Source organism: Anastrepha obliqua, chromosome 1, assembly GCF_027943255.1.
Source record: "Anastrepha obliqua isolate idAnaObli1 chromosome 1, idAnaObli1_1.0, whole genome shotgun sequence".
Taxonomy (NCBI): Eukaryota; Metazoa; Arthropoda; class Insecta; order Diptera; family Tephritidae; genus Anastrepha; species Anastrepha obliqua.
The window spans coordinates 182,036,162-182,058,997 of NC_072892.1; the positions used below are offsets into that span (position 1 = coordinate 182,036,162).

The 22,836-nt window shown below is 35.6% G+C and overlaps 1 protein-coding gene across 3 annotated transcripts in view; it reads left to right on the plus strand.

Annotated features, from left to right (window-relative positions):
• LOC129242832 (sodium-coupled monocarboxylate transporter 1) overlaps nt 1-22,836 on the plus strand; it is a 191,984-nt gene that overhangs the window by 80,096 nt on the left and 89,052 nt on the right. For all 3 annotated transcript variants that reach the window (XM_054879696.1, XM_054879712.1, XM_054879703.1), the window contains one exon: nt 6,872-7,265. The gene's annotated coding sequence lies outside the window, so the exon portion shown is untranslated. The remainder of the gene's footprint in view (nt 1-6,871; nt 7,266-22,836) is intronic.

Here is a 22,836-nt window from a genome sequence, read left to right on the forward strand (position 1 = left end):
TTTTCTAATAACATTTTATTTCGGTAGCTAATGCTATACTAACCTTTGGGAGTTGTTCGAAAACACGTTTTGGACTATTTTTATATAAAAACCACGAACAACAGTTTTATTTACACAAAATATTTATCGCCTAAAATTACAATATAAAAATGACTTCTGAAAAACCATCTAACAACCTGATAGATTTGTTGACAAGACTAATTAATTTATTTGAATTGTTATGGAAGTACTCGGGCGTTCGTCATGAAATATTTGAATGCTTATTAATTGAGCTTCATTGATAATAATTGCGACTCGCTTCGGAAACTTTGTCGATATGGAAATTATTTATGATGAAGAACTCATACGGGGATTTATATATATACATATAATATTTATTTTTATTTTCTCCCAATAAAAACTACATTATTTAATCGCTTTCTTAAGTCGTAAGAGTTTTGAAATATTGTAGCTTCTAGTAGATTTCAGAACGCGTAGCTCAGCCAACACCATCAGCATGACCAGCATGGCAGTTTGGTTTCCAATGCATTTATTATTTGTCGCATCACCATAAGCAACAAATGCCCACAACATAAGCAATACATACTATACATAAGAAAAATGGAACAAAATTATTAAATTCAATAGTGGTGTCTTCAAATACTCCAAAGAGAGAAACACGTAGAATTACTTTAAACCCACAACACAGCAGGTTGAGACATCGAAACAAAAATATGTTTTCTAAGCTCATGCCGATTTACTTATATATATATATATATGTATATAATTGGCGCGTACACCCTTTTTGGGTGTTTGGCCGAGCTCCTCCTCCTATTTGTGGTAGGCGTCTTGATGTTGTTCCACAAATGGAGGGACCTACAGTTTCAAGCCGACTCCGAACGGCAGATACATGGCAGAAATACACTCGGAGGTTTGCCATTGCCTGCCGAGGGGCTACCGCTATTAGAAAAAACTTTTTCTTAATTTTTTGATCTTTCACCGAGATTCGAACCGACGTTCTCTCTCTGAATTCCGAATGGTAGTCACGCACCAACCATTCGGCCACGGCGGCCGCCAATGCCGATTTACTTACATTATCAAAAATTGGTTTGAAATATGGGCCAATGGTCACCAACACACATGCTTCTTGAATGTGATGCCTTCTCGAGAAGCAGAACGAACATCTGTGCCTGGTGTGGCTGAAAGAACTGCTTAGATGGTCAACTCGGCCTAATATCATTTCCGATTTCTTAAGGGAATTGGGTTTAGGTGCAAAGCATTCACAATGATCGGTTTCATGAGAAGAAGTCACCTTACATTACCCCAGAGAGAAGTGGTATCGAATATAGCTAGAATATATGTATCTAGAATATATATCGGAAGACGGAAACTGTTAGGCCTACAGTCATAATAGAAGAATTTATAATAAAAGCATCTACTTCCCATTAAATTTTGTTTTCTCTATTATCAATAGCAATATTAATTACATTTAACTAATTATACTAGACTTGAAGATATATCTCTGTGGACTGAGATAAATAAAGAAATAAATAAATAGTGTTAGAAGCAGAGCGCAATATACATAGGTTCGATGACCGCAGTGCATATATTCCTCTAATACCAGGTTGATAAAAAAAGTTCCGGAATATATTCAGAAAATTAAAATACAAGTTTAGTCCTCAAAAGTTATATTATCACCTTAAAAGTTCTCCTCATCAACTGCAACCCACTTATACCAGCGTTTGATACAGCTCCCAAAACAGTTATGGAACTCTATTTTAAATGCAGCCATCAGAGCCGTCTTCGCTTTTTATACTCTTTTGTCTGTTAAAATGCGTTCTCCGCTTTGCTTTTTTGACTCATTTAAAATAGAAAAAAAATCGCCCAAGTGAATTCGTTTCATTTTCGGCAAAAATTCACCGATAATGATGCCATTATGCGACGGTGCATTTTCATGGGCCTTTCTTCTTTGGTGAAAAATCGAAAACACGCGCAGTGTTTCTAGCTTAAAAGCTGCCTATGAAATTTCGGTAGGAATTTTAATCACAGATGTGGCAATCTAACAGAAAAAAAACAGAACTCAAATCAGTTGACTTAAAGCGTCACTTAGCGGATGTTCCGAGAACTTTTTGATCAAAAACTGTTGAATAACTAGTAAATTTTTCCCTCAATACATTCGATTTACTCAAGCAGTTTGGGTAATCCAATACCCAATTGGCGAATGTACTTTTACAGCGCCGTAAATGCTCTGTTGGCTGCTGTTATTATGTTAATCGGATGTTGTGTGCAGATATTTCGCCAAAGTTTGCCGGAATGCTATACAAGGAGGGGCTTTTGTTGTTAATGCAGCAACTTTGCTGCAAATGATTGTATTATCAGTCGTCGTCGATGTAGGACTAAGCTCTACAACTGTGACTGCTAAGTCTCATTAATTAAAATTATGTTATGCGCTGTTCGATCGTATTGCATCGCTAACCGCAATAACTTATTTTATTTATTTGAGTAAGTGTCGAGTTTGATAGGAGGATAAGTTGGCGATTGGTGAGGGCCATTTTTTTAAAGCTTCAACAATTAATTTTTTTATAGTTTTAGGAATTTGTTAACAATTAAAAAAAAAAATATTTTGGTCTTACTCATTTTGTTAGTTACGGAATTGAAATTAAAACTTAAACATTTAATTTCTTTATAGCAATAAGAATTTTTAAATATTTTTCTTTGTTTCAATTTTATAAAAAAATTTTAATTTTCATAAAAACTATCAGGTCAGTCCATAAGTTCATGCGTTTTTAAAGGTGGTTTTAAAATTATTAAAAAAGATGTTTAAAGTATTTATTAATCAATAATATATTCTCCTTCAATACTTGCAATGTCTTCTCAACGTTTAGGCAAATTTTTAATTCCCTGCTCAAAACATTTTTTCTCCTTGAAGCCAAAATACGCTTCGATATCCCTTTTTATAGCTTCTTTTGAGGAGTAGTTCTTGTAAAGGTGATAATCACAAGGTGCAATATCTGGAAAGTATGGTGGATCCGGCATTAGCTCCCATCCGAGCTCGTTCAGCTGGCCTAATGTTGGCCTTGCGGTATGAGACCTTGCGTTGTCGTGGTGAAACAAAATTTTGCGTCTATTCACTAAAGATGGCCGATTTTTTTTAAGTGCCTCATTCAGGGTTGATAGCTGATGGGAATAATAATCAGCAGTTATCATCTGGTTTGGTTCCAGAAGTTCATAATAAACAATACCGGCCATATCGCACCAAATAGACAGGAGAATATTCTTGGGGTGAAGGTCATCTCTAGGAGTCGGTTCTGGTGTTTCATCTTTATCTAACCATTGGCGTTTGCGAAAAGGATTATTGTAAAGGACCCATTTTCACCACCAGTAACAGCGATAAGGTTCAAAAAACATTCATTTTCAAGCCGTTGCAGAAGCTGAGAACACACATTCACTCTCTGCTGAAGGTTGGCGACGGAAAGTCTATGCGGAACCCATTTTCCCAGCTTTGAAACCTTTCCCAACTGAACTATCATATCGACTGTCAAATTTGGCTCAGCTTCCACGAGTTCGAGCAAGGCATCGGAGTTCAAGACTTCAGGACGACCAGCGCGCGGGTTATCTCCCACGTCGCAGTTACCACTTCGAAATTTTGAAAACCACTATTGCGCAGTCCTTACACTCACGGTATCCTCTCCGTGAACAGTGTTTATTTCTGCAGCAGCAATTGTTGCATTTTTACCACTTTTATAAAAAAATACAAAATATGCCTAAGAGCGTTCGAAGATTCCATTTTATTTTTTGACAACACGTGCTTCTATCCGCGATTAAAACCACTTGTAGAATGCACAATATATCAAAGAAAATATAAATAGTTCCGTTATATTCCGCGGATAAATTTTTGTTTGCAAAAATCGTACAAAAGTGAAATTATGAGTAAAATACGCACGAACTTATGGACTGACCTGATGTTTTGGTCCTATTACTTAATTTTTTTAGTTTCAAAATTAGAATTGAAAACTTAAATATTTAATTTATTTCTGGCAATGGGCATTTTTTAGTAATTGTTATAAAAAATATTTTGACCTACTACCACATTTTCTTAGTTTCAAAATTGTATAGAAAATTAGATTCTAGCTTCAACCGAACTAGAGTTATACAGTTTTTCAAATGAATATTCAGCCAAAAATCATGAAATTTTCAAATTTTAATTACCTTTTTTGTTCAAGCAGAAAACCCCACGAATGCATTTTTAATGCATTTCAAAAACTCTCTTGAGAAAATTTCTAATTTGTAACTAACTGCAGCTGCTTTTGCCCTTTGACTCACTGCAGGAATTTAGGCATTGTTGTGTTATGCATACTCCATTTGAGTTCAATCGACGTAAGATGCGAACTATTTGCCAATAATTTTAAATTTCAATAAATACTTGGCACAGCTTCTGGCAGAAAGCTGCAAATCGAGATATTTCAGTTCCATTGAACATAAGGTATTTTATCAATTTATCTATTCGTAAACAAAAGCAAGAATTTGCAAAGTGCTCTAAAAGCGATCTAATTAGAAATACATAAATGTCAATTATGAAATTTCACTTGAATCGAATAACTCAACTGGCTATGAGTTACTGATGCCTACGGGGTAAATTACAAATATTTATGGCCACTTCGGCGTAGAGCGCAAATATCTGTTTCAATTTCTGTCAAGCTGCTGCTGTCACTGATAGCATAGCCTTTCCCATGTGTGTGCAAGTGTGTAGAGAAAGTGCTCTTTTCATAACTGTAAATTACGAGCGCATGTTTTTGCACGCATTATTGTTGTAGTTGTATCAACATACATAGACTTGTATGCGGCGGTAGAAGCATAGCTCATATGATCACGTCATATTGTCAGACAAGTGACGACGTAGAGCAAAGACAGTCAAGACAATTGTAAACACAACAACTAATGACAGTAACATGCATATCTACGTCGGTACACATACACATATTTACATATTTAAGATAATTGTTGCAGTGACTATCTTTGCCGGGGGCGTAAAGAATCACTAAATATCTGCACAGTCATTCTTGCCCGTAACGTTTCAATGGAAGCTGCACCTGACAAACAGTCGCACAAAGGCACACTGCATATATGTATGTGTGTATGTGTGTATTGTATATACATATGCTCGTAATTATCATTTGAAATTTTGCATTTTAGACATCCCGCAATAATGCACCTTTCAATCTTTCTTTGCATGAATATTCATTTGTTGATTTACTATTTTGATAGTTCAACTTTACACGTCCAATTAGAATGTCTTTTTGTTGACAATATTTGCGCAATCAAATATAATTATTTCATACTCGCACTAATTGTTCATGCCCGATATTATATTTTCACTCATTTATGTGCATGTGTAGGTGCATGAATGTATGTATTCTGTCAAACCTAAACAATTGCACAATCTATTGCTACTCACAAATTTGTAAACTTTATTTTGATGATCGCTCAACAATTTTTCCCCCCGATTATACAACTTTGTATTCATTAATAATATTACTTTTTTAATCATAATCTCAATGAAAAACAAATTCTATTTCCAATAGAATTAAATTGCATTTGCCAGGCAATTTGTACCAGTCATAATATTATCTTCGTGGAATTTCCATTCTAATTTGTCATTGTGCCTTTCGTTTGTAACATATTTCCGGTTGTTGGAGAATTTGTTTTCAATTTCACATCAAGATAGGCGAGTAATGAAAGTTTGATTTTTTCGAAAATTTTGCGTTATTTTCATACTGAACTAAAAAGCGAGCAGAAGCTAACAAAATGCTACAACTTTAAGCCTTCATTGCCACTTTTTTCAAATACAAGATTTTGGTAACAATCCAACATAATTGAGCTTGATATATACTTTACATCTGTAACGGGTTTTTCAATACGTATGTAATAGTTTTTTAATTATACCCAAACACACGCAAACATTTCTTTATTAATCTTATAATAACAAAACCCTATGCCAACTTACATTTTTATGGCAGTAAAGTTCACGAGCATGCGGTCGTTGAAATTATGAAATTTCGCCATCGAAATACGAGGGTATGGAGGTTATTTTTAGTTAATAGCACCTCTCGGAAAAACACACATCATATTTCAGCCAGATTGGTGTATTTCTTTGTGTTTAGCGTTCCGTTAAAACGAAGAAATCGAGTTATTTTCCTTTTCCATCACGACAACGCAGCAGCTCACGGCTCAGCAGTTGTGGTCGCAAAATGAATGGAAATAGGGCTACAACTCGTTTTACATCTCTCTTATTCTCCAAATTTGGCTCCCTCGGTCTATTATTTGCTTCACAATTTGAAGAAATGGCTGGCGGGAAAAATAATTCATCCAAACGAGAAGTTGATTGCATAGGCGATTGGCTATTTTTAAGACCTGGCCAAATGCTATTACTTGAATGCAATCAACAAACAAGAAACTCTTTGAACGAAGTGTATCAGCCTAAGAGAACGCTGTGTCGCAAAATAAAAAAGGTTTACCTCAAACAATTAAGCAGTTTTTATTTTTGCAATGAATTTTCAAATGACCTTCGAATTTGGACTACAAAATCAAGCTGCTCACTAGAAAGCTGACCAAACTAGAAATTTAGATATTAATCATCATTAAGTACTAAAACCTCATAAGTACTATAATATATTCGGTTCAAGCTTCAAAGTTTTCAAAGTCCGTCCAAATGCTAATCCAACTACGATAGTTATGGGGAAGCCCCAAAGCTTTTACATCATACATCAATTAAATGCCTACGATTGCTGGGGAAAATTTTTCGCGAAATTCTGTTTCATTAAATTCATACCTTAATTTCTGAGAATAGAAAAGCCTTAAACTTACAAACTATTTTTTATTTCTCTAATTACAGGTTCCATAACGAACAAACGCAAACTATTTATTGAAAGTCATTAAAGTGACGCAACTGGCTAAAGGAAGAAATCTCACAATTTGTATGCCATTAATATTATATAAATTGATTAAATTAACTATTAAGCGACGGCATATTAGACAATTTACTACAACACAAGAACAAAGTTAAGCAATTAAGCCAGAGGAATCAGTGTGAGAAGAGCAACGAAAGCCACCTTAATACATACGTAAAATATTTATATGTATAGTCGTATATGTTTTGATGCACTCTCATGAAACTACACTTCCACTACAAAGACACAGAAAAAGTTTGTAAAAACAACAACTTCACTATCGAACGTAAGCAGATCAGCCATAATCAAATTACAACGGATATCGTTACGTGTTAAAGGGTAAGTCAGAGCATGCCACTAAAAATGTAATTTACACAAACGCGTCGCAAAATAATCAAATTGGCACACAAGATGTATGACAGCTTTTAAATGATTGCATACGTTTGCTGTAGAAAAAGCAGCGGCATTTATATAAGTAAATTTTTCATTTTTCACGGTCACAAAGTAAACACCCTTTCGCTTTCTGCTTTACGCTACTGCTAACGAGTGTTGACCCAGCTGTTTGAATTGACTTAAAGCTGATGATAACTCAGCTGGTCTTATCAGTAGTCAAGAAGAGTCAGCGACGAAATTTGCACGTCAGAGTGGAAAAAATAATATTTCTATGCTTACAACTTACACACATATGAATCCATATACTCACCTACTTATGTGTTTTAGTACCATAGGAATTGTGTGGTGGATTTGTTGAATTTTTCTTATTGAAAATCTACTACACATTACTCAGATAAGTAGACGTAGGTAAATCATTGTTTCGCCTCTTATAAAATAAAGGGTTTTTCCATTGGCGCGGGTCGATTTTGGCGCCCTGTGGCAGCCATTTTGTTTTGGTGACATCTGTCAAATCTTTTGTTTATTATTCAGTTGTTTATGCCAAATCATCATGGCAAGTTACACGATTAAACAGCACGTTCAAATGATAATAATTTATTATCAAAATGAGTGTTCATTAACGCAAACATTGCGCGCATTGCGCCCATTTTTCGGTAGACGTGGGGGCCCTTACAATTTCTTATGGCCCATATTGAACCATATGGACCTAGACGACATGTGGTTCCAGCAGGACGGCGCTACGTGCCACACAGCAAACGCCATTTTAGGTATTCCATTTCAACATCTACCCGCCCTTATTGAAAAACCCTTTAAAATAATGGCAGAGTGTGCACCTTTTGTTAAATCTCAAAATGCAGTAAATAAGCAAATAATTTTAGTATTTGCCGACTTGCACTTCAAATTGCGCTTCATTATACTAAAATTCAATAATCGATTACTGGGTGTCAAATGGTGAGCTCCTCACCCGAGGTAGGCCAAGACCAGTCGAAATTGAGATTCACGAGCATAAATGGAGATGTATTGGTCGTACTTTGCGAAAACTTGCGACTCACATCAGCAGAATGATCTCAGACTGGAATACACAAGGTTCGCGGCGTAGAGGTTGACCGTAGAATCTTGAAGCGGAAGCCTGCACGCTAAATTCACGACATCTGACGGCTCGCTGGCATGGCCGCAAATAAAACTGAATGCCAGGAATCGGTGCCAATGAAAGTTATTTATTTTGGCATTTTGCGTCCGCAGCCGGCGCGCTAGAAAATAATAATAATCCGCAACTGCTGCATTCCATATGCAAGAGGAAATACTCATAGTTTCACAATTAATAAGATCCTTATGGCAAAGAGACTTACGCAAAGATAAAGAGAGGACTAATTGAATACGGAAATTGAAGGGTAACCTTTACGGTCGTACAACTATCGACTAGTGCAGCCACGTAGTTTAAGGGTTTACGGATGAAATAAGCATTTGACTAATTATTTTTATATTAATTTGTATGCGATGTCTTCTTTCATTCTGTCAAAGGGGTCAGCAGAAGATCAATTCTCGTATTTACAAATACATGGTAAATAATGCTAATTTATAACATTTTTTCATAGCCAATGACTCGACCGAACAGTCTAACAAATCAAGTTGGTCGACTAAATAATTGTTGTTGTAATTTAATTTATTGGTCTACTCAGACACTATGGGAAATTTTCTAACTTACCTATACGAATATTTAATACTTCAGTGATTTTTTAAATGGTATTAATTATTTTTAAAACATAGAGCGAGTAATTTGGTCTTAGGAGAGCAATCGGCACTACGAATCAAATAATTTCAATCAATTGATAGTTAATGCATTCAGATAAAAATTATTATATTCGCAGAAATTCACTATACCCGTTGAAAAGGCTTATCAACGCTACGTAGTAAGCATGAATTGACTTTTTCATACGGGAGCTAGGGCTGGATGGGCGTATACGTAACAACAATTTATGCTACTACGCAGGTGGATAAGTTTAGTCTCAAAGTTTTGTATGACAAGAACTGGCTTTTCTATGACTACGCAAAATTTTTTCTAGGCGCAAACACGGTCATCTTACTTGCAAATGTATTCAAAGAGAGTTGAAAATGCGATTACCTTGAAACTATGATTTTTTGAGCAAAATTGGCGTCATTTACGTAATGCGTCACAACTCATACGGAGAAGTAATATCAAAGTAATAACAAAGCAAAATTGACCAATTTCATCTGCATTCGTTTCTGAGCAATAATTTTTTATTATATTACTATTTTTATTTCTAATATTTAATTAAGCGAATATGCAGGGAATTTTCTGAAGTACTTGCCTCTGATAAGCGCGGCTACTGTTAACTACTAGGGCTTGTGGTGGGTTGATAATCACGGGGCTCATGACAACCACAACAATATGCTCGATTTAACAGACCAAACGAACGCTTTTCTGTCGTATATTAACTGAATAATTTTTCGCAAATTCTCACAGTGTGAAGGAAATTAGACGTAGTTGGTGGTTTACCTCGGCAAATACTTCTTTTTAAATTCTTACTATTCTTTCCATTCTTTTCTATTCTATTCGTTTCGCACCTTATTTGATACAGATACGATTTTTAGTACAGTTTTCTATTTCGACTCAATTCTAGCACGAGTCATATTTTATAAATACGTAGGCCCAGATCTTCACGTAAAATGTTCAACGTAGTTGAAAGATAAAGGCCAATGAGTTGAATATGACGACGAATCAACACTTCGGCGCTTTCTTCAACACTTTGCTCTATCAACTTCGCGAATAGATTTATTTTTTCAAAGTATATTTCCACAATTTAGATGATGACTTCCCAAACCATACTGAACATAAATGTCAACATAGTTTGCCATTCTCAGCTATCAAACCATAGTTATCGATATCGATAGTTCTCATACAGCTAAAAAAAAACCGCATACAAAATCTGGCATTTAAAGCTTAAGGCTTGAAATGACTGTAAACACCTCCACATTCTGAATACTGGCGAATCAAGAAATGAATTAAATTAACATAAATATATTCCAGTGTATGGATTACACGTGGGCGAGCGCATTACAGCAACACATAAAGTACTTCCATAATAAATTTTCCATGTGTCATAAACATTCCCCAAGTATGATATATCGGCCCTTGTATGGGCGTCAAATAGCAGTTAGTGAGAAGAAAAGGTTCGAAAAGTGACCAGCCGGCGGCCCACCCTTTAAATATTCATTGACAAAGACTTAGATTAATTTCAGTTTTACAAATATTAATTATAATATCGTGCATGTATTGAGCAAAAAATATGAAGTAATTTTAAAATCTATTCAAATTTTAATTTTATAATCGTGCAATATTTGTTTACGCAAACTGACTTTACTTCAAGTCGGCTAGACAAATGAAAATAAATTTCCACTTTTTGCCATGAGAAATTACTGAATAGGCAAACTGCCTGAGATTAGCGCAAAGATTTGTTGTGCAACAGTATTTCAACATTGTACAGTTATCATTTAAATAAATAATAATAGGATGTAATGAATTCATAAATGCAAAGGCACACCTGCTCAACGCCATAGCGTGAATATGGAAAAATAATCTAAACTATAGACAAATAAATGAAACTATAAAATATGCACACGCGTATGTGTGTGTGTGTGCATTCACTTGCCGTTTCATAAACTACCGACTTAATTTGTCAACATCACGTTTCCATTATGTATCATCAGCCTCAGCCTGTAGTGCAATTAAAAATTTTAATACAGTTTATGCAAATAAATTCAAGTAAATCACTTAAGTACACGAAATGCAAATTAAGCCATATTTTTTATTCCACTTTATCCATTTTTTCCAGAAGAGCATTCATTTTCCCACTAACTAATAATGGTACAAAGAATAATTCAGGCCAGCTAATCAAATATTTGGCCTTAAGTAGCATTCTAAGCGTTCCCAGCGACACTCACACAGCTCAATGCTCAACTGCATAGTTTGGTGGCTTGCCGTAAAATGTAGATTAGATTAGATTACTTCGAGGACTGCACTTCGACTTCATGGTTCTTTGTGCCTATCAGGCCACTTATATATAAGTAGATATTATATCGCTTTACCGAAACTACTTGTACGGAGTGTAACACTCCAATCTCAAAGAATACTTTGTATCCGCAAGCTATGGTTATTAACTTTAAATTTTATAATTTTGTTACTAAAACGGCTGTTCCTGTGCCGGAACATAATTATTTAAAGGCTGACTATAAGGGTTTTAAGAGTATTAAGACGAGGAAGAAGCTCAACTCCTTTGACATTTTTTTTATTCACAAAGTAGTGCTATCTATTGAAACGAGTCTAAAGACCCCTCCTTAAAGCTTCAGGCATTTTATTTACACCAAAAAAAAAACTACTAGCTTTCCTGCTAGTTAAGAATATGATGGAAGTATTTCTGTTAATGCCCAAGATTCAAGCGATTTATTCGCTCGATACTTCAGCTTCACCCTAGCAAACAACCAGCCTCCTTCCAGGCTGATAGTGATGATGTACTTCAAGCAATTTCTAAACTTAAGCCCAGCGCTAGATCACATAGTGAGGAGTTCTTACCATGTTCTCAGCTCGTACTTTGTTAATGATCTTCAGAAAGATTTTAAATAGTGGAACTTTTATCGGCTCATGGAAACTTTGCTCGATTGAACTAGTCTATAAATCAGGAACGACGTCTGTATGTAACTATAGGCCTATTGTCAAGCCTAAGTTACTCGATCATATAAATAAGGTTATATCTCATTGCCAGCAATTATTTTTCCCCAGCGGGTTGACCTGCTCTAATCCCATTTTAGCTACAAATTTAAAAGTAAGTGCGCTTAAAAACTGTTCTCAGCTAGATGCAATTTTTACAGACCTTTCGAAAGCCTTCGACAAGGTGAACCGCTCAATACTTTTGTATAAGCTGGAACATCTTTAAGTTCTTCGCCAGTTTCTCAAAAGGTAGCAAACTACTCGTGGAAATTGGACCTATTGCGACTAAACTCATAACCAATGCATGATCTGGTATGCCGCAAGGAACTCATTGCGATTTCGCTCTAACGAAGTCATTTTTAACGCAAAATTTAATTTATTTTTATATTTTTAAATTTTGGTAGGAATAGTCACATATCTAACTAACACTAAAAAATAAATAAAAACAGAACTAAAATTGATTAACTTAACGAAACTTCCAATCAAATTATTTCGCTTTCTGACATTTTTAATATTCCAAAGGCGGCTATTTTAAAAAGTGCATTGCTCTTTACTACTTGGCGCAAGCAAATTGAAAGTTCATAGAAGGCTAAATATGCGCGAATAAAAGCTGTGCCCTAAAACCACCTCATTCGCGCGAATCCACTTATATTAAGTTTGTCGAGTTCGCGCAAATAAATTTCCCTGCCACCGAAACCGAAAAAGTGATTTTTGGAAAGAAATATTATTAAAACCTACTAAAGGGTCATGCATTTAGAGGCTTCGGAATTCAAATTGAAATAAAACCGCGAAAATTCGAATTGTTTGGGCAAGCTTTATTATTTTTTGTGCAGAACCATTTCTGACATTTATTTTTTAATGATAATCCCTTTGAAATGTTGATTGCAACTGCGTCGTAATTCGGCAATTAAACACTAATTTTGAATAACTCGCTGGAGATCGGAAATTGTGGAGATCACGTGCTTCAATTTCCGGCATCAAAAGGTCATGGCGAGTTTATTACGGCGCGATAGCGTTCGCCATTCACTGTTTCTCGTCTTTGAAGAAATATGGACCAATGCTACCTCTAGCCCATAGGCACCACGAAATGATTGTTTTCAATGGTTGCAATGGCTATTCATGAATGATTTCGGGCTGTTCCTCAGTCCAAATATGGTAATTTTACTTATTGAGGTCCAAAAACGAACCTCGACGCTGAGCAATTTTCGGCCCATAAGTTGGCCTGAGCGCGCGGTGAACACTTCTCACAGAGCGTCGATTTTCGTAATACAAATGCACGATTTGTAAAAGTTGTTGAGACGAAGGTCTTTCCATGATGAAATGTTAATGAATATTGAATGAAAAAATTATGCATTTAGTTTGACAGTAGTCTCGGGTGTAATCTGTCTAAAACCCCTATTCATTAAGTAATATTTTAAACACAGCAACACAAACTGAACCATTCACGCGCTAGCCTATTTAATAAAAGAACTACTAATTCAGCCTGTTTTTCACTTTCCATTTTCAGATAGGTTTGAGTTTTGTATAATACACGCTAATGATTGTTTAGAAATCTATATATGCGCTTTAATTTACTACAAAAGCACCAATTTAGACCGAAGTTAAATATAAGTCGTAATTGTTTATTCAGTTTGTTGAAATAAATTCATCGACAAGGTCTTCATTGATATGCGATATCAACAGTTGCTAGCGATTTGACAAAGTTCATTGAATCCCTTGTACTAATTCCCTCAATTGTTTGGATTTTTTTTTTTGAATTGTAGGAAACAAACAAAATAGAATTTCCTTAAGTCATTATTCCGGATGAAATAGAAACTTGGAAAATTATGATCTATTGTGTGCAAACCCACTAAACATACAGACTCTTAGGCAAATATTAAGGTATTCATCGCTAGCTAATACTCCTTATTATTCTCAATTAGTCCATCAGAAACAAAATTCTCAGCACACACATGCACATATACATATAAATATGAATAGTTCATAATAGCAGCGGATTACACTAAACGTATTTGACTTTAATAGAGCTCAAGATCAAAGCTGTGGCACTTCTGTATAATACTTCATCGTTACTATTTTGTAAATTAAGTAAATTATCTCGAGCTTAGTGCCCTTTTTGCGACATCAACAAATCATGCATTTCACTTTATCTTCATATTATAATTACAGTTCCGTTAAGCAGCTACAAATTCTCTAACTCGCCCCACCTGCACTGCGGAATGAATACAAACCAAACTCTCTTCCTCACCGCACTCCTGCCAACCATTCCATCTCAGCTAAATAGGATTAATTCAACTTGAGTCACAATCAGTCAAAACAATACTGCACTAACACAACATTTTCCAAATACAATATAATTAATGACTTATAAGTATGATAAATGCATCTGACTAGCGGTCGAGTGCCTGGCTCGCTCAATGCAATGCACACATACAGGTAGTAGAACTTTTGTCGCACTACACCGTTCGAAATAGTTTGGCATTCATGAAAGATTTCGACAATAAAGAAACAATAAAAAATAAAGCGAATTATTTCTGGTGGTTTGCAAAGAGTGTTTTAAAGGACACATCTAGAAGTTGGTTTAAAATAAAACAAGTAAAAAAGCAGGTTATTTTATGAAGAGAGCGAGCAAAAGGAGTATTGCTGGCATAATTTGTTCTGCACCTATTCAAACGGAGCGGATATCTATTACGTAAGGCCTTTGTAGGGACCGAAAAGTTAACAATTTCTAGAAGAGTGTAACAAACAGTCTATCTCTTTCTTCCCCTTTCTAGCTGTTTAAGATTAATTAGAAGTAAACGAAATTTATATGAAGGGACAGGATCAGAGAAATTCGGGGGAGCGAGAGCCACTTAAAAATAACTTTTTAAACTCGTTCAATTCAGATGATAGCAACGTCTCCAAATAGAATTAATCAACCGAGAAACTTAGATCGCAATAATGCAATACAAAAAATGGAAACAATATTTTTAATTTTAAAAATTATGTAGCTTTTGTTACCATTCAATTTTTGTAAAGCTTCAGTTTGATAAGATTACTGATAAATTTCTTGACAAATAAGGTTTGAAGAATTCAGAAATACTGAACCGATTTGAAAGATACACAAAAGTAAACTGTATACGAACGCAATTGCAACTCGATGTATACTCAAAAACTCGGAAAATTAAAAAAAAAAATGAAAATGTATTTCTCTACTTAATTATTTAAGTGCGGTTTTCATGTTTAGTCATTTATAAACCAAATGTAATAGGAAAACCGTAATGGCGCATATTGAGTAAAATTTCTAAAAGTCTTAAGTCATTTGTAGTTGCCTATAGGTTTCAAGTGCAATGATGTAATCAAACGCAGTGGCACGTGAATGCTTTTTACTATATTTGCTATATTTTCCATATTTGCCCTTTGGGTATAAAAATGTAGAATGCGCTTTTATATTTGATGTGCATTAAGGTTATCCCCTAAGAATAGAGATACTAAATATCTATTGCGTTCACACCACGGAATTGTTTTGGTGCCGCGAAGCCCACGCGGTTTTGTATTTTATGTGGGAAGAAAGGTTTTTGTGCCGCTAAAAGTTCGCAATTTTTAAATGTGCCCACGATGTTTATCTGCAACACTAACTCAAGCTATACAATAGTATAAAGCAATGCACGACATAACATTTTTCATCTCATCATTTCATCATACATAAAATAGGTCTAAGTGGTGTCGCATGAAATATTCAGCATTCCAACTTTTTCTGGACCACCCTAATTTATAAACAAGTATTGCACATAGAAAAACATGTGCAAATATTTGTAGAACAAAACAGCTGTTTCAATATTTTCTTAAATGTAAGCAAACAATACCCTTAAGGTTGACTATTGCGATCCCTTAGCGGAGACAAACACCACAAAATACAGTGAGGAGCAAAGCTGTGGGCGCAAGCGATAACTTTTCTTTACTGATTAAATGAATTGTATAGTTAATATTTACTTTTAAATGAAGGCAATTGTTTGAATATTTCTTAGCTTGGATTGCCTAACACTGAAATTATCCGCAGTGTAATAAAATTCAAGTAAGCAAACTTAATTTCCAGCTGGTATTTTGATATTAAATAATTGCGATTAAAATCGCACTATTTCCTTATTTATTTATTCTTAGTAAATTTAGATATACATGATTTGTTACAGACTACAACAAAAAAAATTAACGATGATAGTTCACACTTATCTCTTTAATTCATTTAGTAATAATTTGAAATTAAATTAGAAGACGAAAAATAATAAGCCAACTAAATCGATTTTTTTTGTAAATTCTTTCATTGTTCTATGTGTCGGAACATAAGAGGCATAAACCGATTTAACCCGCTCCAGAAAGAATAAGTCACTACATTCCAAGGTTTGTGGAATGTACACCAAATATTATACCACTGCTGATATCATCATCAAACATCATAACTGGCCCTATTGATTGCCCTTCTCTTTTAGAAAAGATAGGTTTAAATATTCCTTCCACAATTCTTCGCCATACTATCCTTTAAGATTTCTTTTTCTAGAAGTAGTTATGTTGTCAACGCTTCCATATCAAGAACTTGAGCTGAATTAAATTTAGTCTTCTTAACTAAATATTTCTAATGATTACGACGATTTTACTCAAGCCACGCGTCGTACTTTGGATGTACAACTTAGTGGTTCTGCCAATTTTAACATATGGTTGCCTAGTTTGGTGGTTAGCTCTTCAGAAGGGCTATAACGTCACTAAATTAGAGAGAGTGCAGAGAACTGCATGAGTGGGCATCACTGGTGCCTGCAGAACATGCCCCACCGCTGCGCTCAACGTTATTCTCCACTTAATTCCTGTGGATCTGCAGGTTAAATTCATTGCTGCTCAGAGTGCTATTAGACTGAAGGAGTTTGGCCTTTGGGATCGCTGTTGGGAGGGAGACATTAATATTTTTTCCGATAGCCAAGCTGCAATCAAGGCACTGTCGTCGCCGTATTGCAGCTCTCTTCTCGTGAACTCCTGTAAGGGGGAACTTAAGCGCCTCGAACGTGCAGGAAACATTTCCCTCATCTGGGTTCCTGGGCACAGGAATATAGAGGGAAATGAAATTGCCGATGAGCTTGCCAGGAAGGGGGCGGCAGAACCGGATCCAGCTGCCCTCTCCTCAGACATCGGTATCCCCTTGGCCGTCGTTAAAGGGAAACTACACAATTTCTTTCTAAGAAAAGCGCAAGACAGATGGAGGTTTGTCTCATCGTGTGCTATTTCAAAAGCACTATGGCCTCAATACGATATAAACAGAACGCTTAAGGTGATGGGAACCCCCCGCCATTCAATTTCCAAACTCATTGCGGTGATTACTGGCCACTGGGTGATCGGCACTCACCCGGAGAAGCTTGGAATTCCGTACAACCCCTATTGCAGAAGCTGTGGGGATCCTACAGAGAAAGAGACTGGGGAACACTTTCTCTGCAGATGTCCGGCTTTGGCGGCTAGGCGCTTGAGATTCCTCGGCGTCCCCTTTGGGGATGACTTGATGAAATTCTCCAGCCTAGATCCCTTTTCTCTCCTCCGCTACATCAACAGCACTGGATGGCTGTAGACGGTTTTATCTCCTCCCTTAATCCTTTCACAGGTATTGGTCAACTTTATGGTATCAAAACGGCACGTAAGTGCTACTTGTAGCGTACCTGGGGTACTCTTGCCATCTCACCTACCTACCTACGATTTTAAATTTAATAATACGCACCTTCCGTTGTATGAAAAATTCGGATCAACCAAACTAAGCGATCTGAGAGCGAACGAAGAAAACTCTTTTGAACTCGCTCAAGTCTATCAATAGGACAAAGGCGATGCGGCCTCTATATAAAGGCACAGTTTTCCAACTTTGATCGTACAAGTGCGGTAAATAGTAACTTTAGCGTATATGGATCAGTAAAGCCTGCTTCAAAGCATGGAATAAAGCCAACTTAGAAATTATGGATAATTTTAATTAATAATGTAAATAACTCAAAAATAGGAATTTTGAATACAAAATACTCGCAGTTTCAAAACTTCATTCATAACGATAAGACGCGATTCCTTAATTAAATATTAGGTGGCAAATAACGGACTGGACTTACATAGAAAACGCTATCTTAAAAGATTTCCTGAAATTTAGCTGAAGGCAATTTTTATCACAGCAAGCCGGGACGTTATTGATATGTGATTCAAGCTTAAATGACTTGGGAAGACTTGAAATTGATTTAAAAAATTTTCAATCGGTGGTATTTCTAAGCAGTTTTTGGCTTAATGGAAATGGTGAGTTATGTTTGTCCGATTTTGTATGAAGATGATAGATTTACAAGGTTTGCTTCTTAGCTATGATGAATATAGAAATGGTGAGGGGAACTTTGACTGGCACGTCACTTGGCAGAGGCGAATGAAATGACAACAAAATACATAACAAAAAGTTTAAAGTGTGGTTAGTTGAAAACAAGTTAACGAATTGTGAAAATTTGTGTGTTTTCAATTTAATTTAGGAGGTCGGAAAAAAGAAACCTCAAAATTTGCGCATCATTTTGCAGCTATACTTGCGTCACAGTGCAGTGTTTCAAAAACATGCTCAAGGGGTCTTACACCAACGGTGTGGAACTTAGCTACAGCAGATCAAGCTCTTTGATCTCTTCATTTAATAGTATTTTGTGGCCCTGAAAAAGGCGTTTTTGTGCTATTAAAATGATTCTGAAAAATTCGCTCAGAGCCGAATAACGGTATGTTAGCACATCTCTAAAAATCTTTTCACCATGGATTGTGCAATGGTGGTGGTTATAGTTGAACCGTTGCTGCATTATGTAGTTTCAAACGAAGGGTACTTGACGAGTATTATCTGTTGTTCCAATACCATGAATACCAAGTTGCTCACTCGTAAATGTAAATCGAGTTTTCTAATTATCTTATAACTATTTTAGTTAGATGTTTCAAACAAACATTAAATTTTGTTTCACTTTTTTGCCAAAAATTTTGAAAGATTACAAAAAAAAATGTACTCTTATATTTAGCACTAATATGTTGTGTGTTTTTTTGAGAACTTAAGATGAAAATATAAAACAGAAATATTGTTAGAATGATTTTTTTACCATAATTTGGTAGATAATTTCCGGCATTTATTTTTTTATATGAAATCCGACATGTGCCCGCCGCCGCTAGGAGTTTCATGGTCTATTCGATCAGTCCAATTTTTGAGCACTTTTTCCAATAAATCGTTCCGTATGGCTCAGTGGTAGCTTGAATCTTGAAGTAAAGAGACTGTTAAGCGCGGTGTATGGGAAGTTGCGCTGTCCTGTTGGAACCAAATGTCGTCGAGGTTTATCTGATTAATTTTGGAAATAAAAATTCAGTTGTAATGGAACGATAGCGATTGCCATTCACCCTAACGGCAGCTACTTTCTCATTTCGAAAGAAATAAGAGCCGATGATGCGACCTATACCCTATGAACTTCGGGAAAAGATTTTTCTTTTTGTTTTAAAAAAATATTTCCACAATTTGAAATCGTTTTCCTGCCGTTAAACAATTCTTGATGGCTTGCCAAGCTTTACTGAACAGAAATGTCAATACAGTGTACGACTCTCAGCTGTCAAAGCATAGTTATCGATATCCAGAGTTCTCACGCAGCTAAGAAAACACCCGATACATTAATACGGTACTGGCGTAACCAAAGCATAACGACTCCTCGCCTAAATGCGTTCCAGCTACAGGAATGCGTAAACCAGTTAAATTTTATAAAGCATTATTAACATTAATATAACAACCAAACACACACACACACTTAAATGGATCGCATTACTCACCTGCTAATACAAACAATGATTGCCTTATGACTGCGATGTCGTTGATTGTGCATGTCACTGTGTGTGTGTGAATACCTAAGCGTACTCATTTTCAATTAGAAATTTGTAATTTATGCAAAATTTACCATACGCCGCATATTAGCTTGCGAATCCATGAATGAAGTTTTACACATAAGTAGACCCACACACAAACTAGTACGTTCAAGCGCACATCGGCACGCTGCCCACCACCACTCAAACCTAATTAGCGAGATGGCCGCAACCATCGAACAAAATTCAATATACGTCTGAAATGAATTAATGGCAGCAACATTTACGCTAGCAATTGATTTGAGCGCTAACCGACGCCAAATACTAGCCACATGCAACATTTCGACATTAATGCTGCTTGCAACAATAACAACAGCCATTTGTATTTATTGTAATAATAATAATTGCAGTCTGCTACACCAGAATGAGTAAAACCGCAACAAATGATACCTGTGGCATACAGCAGGATTTGTATTATTTTATGTAAACTCGCATTTAGACGGATGAATATATCTAATTGTAAATATGTATGTCTTGTAGTTGTAGGTATGCCTGTGCTCATTTGTGCATTGACGTACTATTCCCACGCCTCCATGGCACGCGCAATTACTATAATAGCCTCAAATATTTCCACTGCATTTCACAACAGTTTCTCAATTGAAAATTACACTATTCTACATGAATTTGATGCTTTTGCGAATTTAATACAATGCAGAAATTGAATACAGCAACAGATGTATTTATGTACAAGATGGCTCAAATTTAGTCATCCACTTTTATTTTTGTTTTCTCATACTAAACAAAAGAACATGATTTCGAAAGGTGAAAATCTTTATTTGACATTTATGCGCTCCAATGCTTATCTGTTGTATACCGCAGTGTCTAGTACACAAGTGTCAATTATGATTGAGGTACTACACCATTCGCAAAAAAAATTTAGGTAAATGATGGGCCCCAAAACGCTACACTGTGGGACACCAGTTTAATTTCTTTCAGGTCAGAATACGTGCCGCCGTATGTAATTCTCTTTTAGTTTAGTTGAGAAGGCCAATATACAACATGAAATCCTTGGATACATCTAGGAAGACAGCAGAGCACACTTTTTTCTTTTCGAAGACATCTTTCATAACTTGCGTTAGCCTGTGGACTTGATCAACTGTTGGATGCTTTGCGCGAAATCCATATTGATGCGCAAGTATCAGGTTCCACTGATCAATAACTTTGTAATTTGCCAAGTCATTTTTCTAACAGTTTTTATAAACTAGGGGTAGGGTAGAAGAGATATATGCCGATATAATTATACATCGTGTGCTGGCTTTCCTGGCTTGTTGAACATGATCACCTACGCAGTTATCCAATGTATAGGAATTTGCTTCAATTTAAATATAGCATTCGTAAATTCGGTTAGGTTAGCTAGAGTAGTTGGTGGGAGCTGTTATAGAATTTCCCCAGTAACTAAAGGAAAGAAGCAACAGAGAAGAGCTCGTTGGAAGAGCTCAAGCCATACCAAAGCGCTTTTTGGTAATTCGAGAATTAGAATAAGCGTTCCCACAAGTGTGTTATATTTGAGGGGACTGACTTGAGGGGGCAAAATATATATATTTTAAGTAATAAATGAATATCTTTGGAGAAAAATATAAATTCGCCTTATTTTTTGCATAAACCTCATACACTTGACATCAAATATTGTGTGCAAATCAATTTATTCGCCATTTGCTTCAATGCAAAACTTTGTACGCTATTCCTAATTATCAAACGAATATTCATGTCCAACTAAAGGGTGCAACAGGCTTTTCTTGCAGCAGGCTAGTAGCCAATGCTACAATTTCAAATATATTGTATTATTATTTGCCTATAGTATTTAGCAGATTCTTTTTAAAATTATTTGATCATAATTTTAGCAATTCGATTATTTCTATTATGCTAGTTCAAGGAAATAGGGGTATATTTTTTACCTCCAGAAAAGTTCCCTAGATAATCGTCTACTCTGTCGTTTCGCCTGATGTTATTATGGCCAAAAACTCAGACAAGAGAAATTGCCGTTGACTGTGGGTATATTTTAGTTCGAAGAGAAGCTTCCCACAAAAATACATCTGCAGTTCAGGGGCAGCTTACACTGTCAGCTTCAAAAGAAGGTGTAGACCACATATGGACTATTTATGTATTTATTTATTTTGTAACTTTTGTTTCTTTTTTTTAATATTTTGTAGTTCATACTATAACAAAAACCACATAAACGAAAGTTTCGAACTTTTAATAGAATTTGTAAAAATTACTAACAATCAAGTTTCTTTTTACTTAGAATTTTTAGGAAAATTTCGCGTATTCAGTTCTGTAGAACATTGAATTCTATGCACAAAGTGTAAGTTTCAAGTGGTTCAAAAATCCCGTTCATTTTTTACCATTTCTTCTGCAGACGATGTTGGGTGTTTTCTTCCATATAAAAAACTGTGGTGTAGACGTTACATGGAGAAAATCCACAAGACTGCGCCCGAAAAAGCTATATGCTGCATGTAACTCTAAATTCTCTCATTTAAATGGCAATATTAATACGCACACCACGAATTGGAGGAGAAGCTCAACCAAATGTCATAGTTATGTGCGCTATTTATAAGAATATATATAAATATAATTATGCATTGTATGGTGAAGTATTATATTAAATATAATTTTATGTAGCTATTTGCATATAGGTTCTTGGCCGGATTAAAGAAATTTTAATAGTTGACGCAAATTGTTAAATATTTTCGGAAATACTGAAGATGTTGTACTTCGTACTCATGAATTTCTTTAGATATACACAAACTTTTCAATTGGATACCTGGTGTGTGAAAAGTCATAAAACAGGAATCCTATCAAAACTAGGCATAGGAAAAAATAATTATTTTGTTTAGCTGTGCAATGCGCCAATGTAGCACTTTAGGCGGTGTAGCTGTGATTGGTGCAATG